This window comes from Protobothrops mucrosquamatus, unplaced genomic scaffold, assembly GCF_001527695.2.
Source record: "Protobothrops mucrosquamatus isolate PMUCROS unplaced genomic scaffold, P.Mucros_1.0 scaffold_23, whole genome shotgun sequence".
Classification (NCBI taxonomy): domain Eukaryota; kingdom Metazoa; phylum Chordata; class Lepidosauria; order Squamata; family Viperidae; genus Protobothrops; species Protobothrops mucrosquamatus.
In genome coordinates, this window is record NW_015386099.1 from 431,846 (window position 1) to 437,542 (window position 5,697).

Genomic DNA, 5,697 nt, shown 5'->3' on the forward strand with positions numbered 1-5,697 from the left:
AGAGATCCAATCTAGAACTAAAGAAAAATTTCCTGACAGTGAGAATAATTAATCAGTGAAACGGGCTGGCTCCAGGAGTTATGGGTGTTCCATCACTGGAGATTTTCAAGAAGATACTGGACATTCATTTTCCCAGAATGGTATAGGATCTCCTGCCATGGTCCTTCTGCCAATTCCTTCAAGGTTCCTTCCAATCCTCTTATTCTATGTTCTATGACCTTCTGTAAGCCTTCGCTAACTTGCTTTTGTGCCAGAGCCTGGCCAGCCCCTACCCTGGCATGTGTCAGAGCCCATCTCCTGAGGGTGTTAATGAATGCTTTATGATTCTAGATGTTTTATTTAATTTTTGTCTATTTTTATTGGTCTGCCTAGAATCACATATACAGTATGAGATGTGCAGCAATATAAATTTATTTAATGGACTAATGTATAAACTTCAGGGTTTCCAAAATTTATTTTAGGCACTTTTATAATCTTGGGCTTTTTCAAGATTTTTTTTTTTCTAATGATAGAGTCATAATCCATAATCCCATGCTGCTTCTAAAACTCCTCTCACTTGGTTAATAGCCTGAAGGGTTACTATTGAAAAAACATTATTTCAAAGCTTCCTATGCTTGGTTGAACTGATCATGCAGTCCTTTGGATCCATGTTCAATTAACCATGTAAAGTCTAGTTGGAAGTCTGGTATGTGAGATTTTAATTTATTGCTAGATTTTGGTTTAGACAGTTCTGGCAAACTCAGCTAATTCAATTCATTTACTTGCAACAAAACAAACCCTTAGGTTAAGATGTATTTCTAGTCTGAAAGTATAGATGACTTTTTCCCATGCCCACAGAAATTTTCCAGGAAGGAAAACTGCTAAAGCAATTCCACGGCTTGCCACTACAAAAAAATATCAAAATTAATCTACTCCTGATTCCAGGTACATTATTGCTTTTTATTATATTTTTATACTGTCTTATTTTGAGGAGGAGGAAACTCAGGGCAGCGAACATACCTCTTCCCTCCTGTTTTCCCCAAAACAACAACCCTGTGGGTGGGCTGAAAGAGAGTGACTGGCCTAAAGTCATACAGTGGCTTTCATTCTAAGGGGGTTCTAGAAGTTTCATAGTCTCCTGGTTTCTAGGCCAGCAGCTTAGCTACTACACCAAGCTTATTCTCATCACTGCTCATTTTCCTTTTTTTAAGAACAAAAACTATTATTTTCTCTTCTTTAAAAACATTGTGAAACTAAGATGAGATACGTTATGGTATTTTAAAATAGCTTGCTCACTATTTTTTAAATAAGTTACAATGTATTGTAAAAGCTATAATGCCCTGCTATGACTCTTCTTTCCATCTTCTTTACACACTGGAGGTCAGAGATAAAACTACATGGAACAGCTGCTCAGACTTACCAGGGTCGTTTACATTAGGCTGGTTTTTCTTCAGAAACTCATAATTTAAACAAATGGTTGTGTTCATTTTAATCATTTTTGTCCTACTTTGAAGTATTTTCCCCAACATGAGTATTGCCCCTTTCAGAATTACGTTTAGCTTTACAAATTGGACAGCTCTACCCTGTCTTACTAAACACAGCTGTTTCTATAACATAAACATTGTTTTAGAACATGGATGAAGAGTTCCAAGAAAAGAGCTTCAAGTGTTTTAAACATATGGTCAGGGTTTGCTTGCTATCTATGGCTTCTAGTAGCTAGTGTGGCATTGGGCAAAGAGAATCCCTTAAATCTCACCTGTACAAAAAGATCCTTGGGTGATTTGGGGCAGGCCTTCTCAGAGTCCATTCCATTCCTTTCCCAGGTCTGCAATCCAGGATCCTATAATTTCTTACTTTGCAAGATGGTTTTGTGTAACTGAATATAAGTGTTGCATTGCCCTTCAATTACTCTATGGCCAACAAGCTATCACTGAACATTCAGTGAAGATGTAAGTACCTCAGTAGCAAATCACATTAGAGGCAGGTGACAAGAGAGGGCAGATTACTGTACCAGAAATCCCTTTCCTGGAAATTTCCAGTGTACCCATGCTGACATGTACAGGCCAGCTTTTGGTACATGTTATTTATATATTATTTTTTAAATTATATCTCACTCTTTTGTGTCAGGTCTTTTCTCTCACACTGGTTGTGCTCCTGTAGTGTTATTTATACACCTGTAGCTCAATGCATTTCTCCTCCCTTTTTCCCACTCATTAATAATACAGTATTATAGATCCCTTAAACAAAGGCTGTTTGTTCTTGGAAAGAACCAAGGCACATTGTTTTTAACAATGCCTGATTGCTAAATATCTATCAGTCATATCTATTATTTTATGGTTTTCCAGACTTTGTCGAACTACAATTTAGGATTTTTCACTAGTGACCATGTTGGTTGGATAAGCTGGTGTGTGTGTGTGTGTGTGTGTAAAATACAGCAAGTCTAAATGGGTCCATTGCTGCTGTAGACTATAGGAAGAAATGGAGGAAAGGTAAGAGGTGGGTAAAGGCAGTTTGTTCTTGCCACAGATGGGAATATTCGACAGAAACCTGTTAAAATTGTCAAAGGAGGTTCCTCACTGCCCAATGCCATTTCCTTTCATTTAAACATGTGAAAGATTGCTTTGAAGTCCTACTGTCCATTTCAATACTTAAATTATAATTTGATTCCTATGACCAGATTTGATATATAACGTCACTATGATGTGACTTGCATGTCATTTTATATTCATACCTTTTTTGGAATGTTACTGCCCCCATGTGGAAAAGACAAAAGCTATCAAGACATTGAATCAAATATATTCTGGGGCTGTAGTCCTTCAGAGAGGAGAACCATGTAATATATGGTAGCCCAAAATCAGAAGATGAGTTGTAGTACCTTTTTCAACTAACAATATGTTGTAATATTTACATATAGCAGTGGCTTTTTCAATGTGCCACTCCACTATCAAAATGTTAGAAACCAAAATGATAAAATTTCCAGTTGAAGAATGCCCTAAGATTTAATTCCATACCACAGTTATTTTGCAGCCTAAAACAAAACTAACTTCTATGTCCTTGAATCAACACTGGCAGTTATGTCCCATTATTAGGATGAGAGAGGGTAGGAGTGATCTGGTAAGGGCTTTCAAGAGTTGAGGGACTGCAGTGGCTCTAAGCATGCCATCCATGCCACCAGACCAGAGAAGGTAGAGAAAGAAGAGGCACTAACCTGCTCTTTTTTTGTGATTCTCTAACGAAGCAATGTAATAGGACAGCACCCTTTATTAGAAATAGTCTTGGGAATTGTATGCACAGCTTTCTGCCATTCTCAGTTTCCATCATTTGCCCTCTGAAGTAACCATTCTTGAGTGGAGGGCTAGCCCCAGTCACAGTGACCAGGTAACATATGCATTACTAAAAATTCATTTTTATTTTCATTCCTATTATTGTTAACATTGAAAGTAGAGGTTGTAAAAGCGTAATTTCCTTTGAAATCTATTTCCTTCCTGGAGATGTCCTTAATTCTTCCTCTTTTCCATTTATCTTCATTCAAATCTTTTGCATCTTCTCAAGTCTTTGACTTTTCAGTTTACTATTCTGCTGTATAAATTGCCATTTCATAAAGGCTTTACTAGCATCTCATACTTATATCAATGCCTTAAGTTTGCTTTAAAAAATTCCCTTTATAGTTGATTTCTTTAATAGTTATATTTTTTGTAATCTTCCATAATTGATCTTTTTGTAGAAAAATATCATTTAGTCTCCACCTATAAATTCTAATTTTTCCTTTATATTTTAAAGTCACTGGGTATCTGAAAAGGTCTTTGGCAATATCTTCACTTTTTATTGTAACAAAATTTTTAGAAATCCAAATCATATCTATTCTTGAAAAAGACCTGTGTCTTTCAGAGAAATATGTATATTCTTTAGAGTCACCATTCTTATGTCACCATATATCTATAAGCTCAAACTTGTCCATCATTTCAAAAAATATTTTGTATAATTTGCCTTGTGCTGTTTTAATTCTTTTCATAGAAATTCTATATTTTTGTGGGCAAACAACTCCATTTCAATCTCCCAAGAGCCACCAATTTTTATATTGCAAGTTTATTAATTTTTCCATAAGTCTTTGAAAAATATTGCTTGTTATCATTTGGGGTGTATATTCCTAATATCATAGTCAGGGTTTCATTCAAATTAATTTCAACCCTCATGTATCTGCCATGGTCATCAGTCAATATCAGTATTGGTTATAATTTTGGGTTTATATACAAAACAACTCCATTTTTTCTTACCTGCTCCTGAGGAAATACATTTTTATCCTAAAATTTAATAAATCAAATATTTTTGTCTGTTATTCTTACATGTGTTCCCTATAAACAAATTATCTCTTATTTTAGCTTTTTCAAATAGTGTAATAATTTTTTCCTTTTAGTCTAGCATTTGCCCCATTTATATTCCACATTAGGCGTTTAAAATCCATATTTATGTCATAAACTTAGAAATGTCTATACAGAGAGTCTTTGACTTACAACCATTCATTTAGTGACCATATGAAATTACAACAGCACTGAAAAATGTGACTTATGACCAGTTTTCACACTTATGATCATTGCAGCATCCCCATGGTCACATGAGCAAAATTCAGGCACTTGAAAACTGGCCTGCATTTATGACGGTTGCACTGTCCAACGGTCATGTGATCACCATTTGTAATTTTTCCAGCTGGCTTCTGACAAATAAAGTCAATGGGGGAAGCCAGATTCACTTAACAACCACGATTCATGTAACAACTGCAGTGATTTGCTTAACAACTATGACAAAAAAGGGCAAAAAAATGGAGCATAATTCACTTAACATCTGTCTTGTTCAACAATGGAAATTTTTCTTTGCCTTATCACATGTCCATCATAAATGATAAAAAGTCCCTTCTTTACATTTACATTTCAAACATTCATTTGAAATACCTTTATACATTCTAGATAACTTATCTGGTGTTAAATACCAGCAATACATCATTTTGTAAATTTTTTCTTTTAGGTTATAATTTAATGTGTATTAAATTCTCCCATTGTTCAAACATCACATTATACCCAAAATTCCTTGCCCACTGGATCATACACTGTTTTACATGTTCATTTTCCAAATTCAATTTTAATAGCGTTTTATAGATCTTGGCAATTATATGATCATCACTACCACATAGTAGGATTTCCAGTTCATTTTTAGCAAACTCAAAACCATGGCCTTTTTGACTTCCGGTGGCTCGGCGGCTGCCGAAGGGGGTTGTTTTGACAGCCTCCCGTTCAGGACTGCGTAAAAAGCGCTAAAACAGCGTTTATCAGCTGTTGGGCGCTTTGAAACTTCTCTCCGGGCAAAGGAGAGAAGGAGAGCTTGCTCATGAGTAGGAGTCAAGTTCCCTAGCCTCCCTGGGTGTTCCCAGCGAGGTGAAGGTGAGAACTCCTCCGGAGCTCAGAGCTTCTCCGCAGATCGGGACGTCTTCGCTGCAAGCGAAGCCATACGCCGTCTCCACTTCTGATTTTTTTTTCGAATTAAATTGTGAGTATTTTTCACAGACGGAGCTAACTAGGAAGTTTGGATCTTTTATAAAGAACTTAAAACTTTGACTCAGACTTTTAAGCATTCTTCTCAAGGATTGAAAATCGAAAGTTACTTTTTGGAGAAAAAAAATGGCTGCGGTTTGCCGCTTCTTTGTGCTAAAGAGATACTTTTACTTTC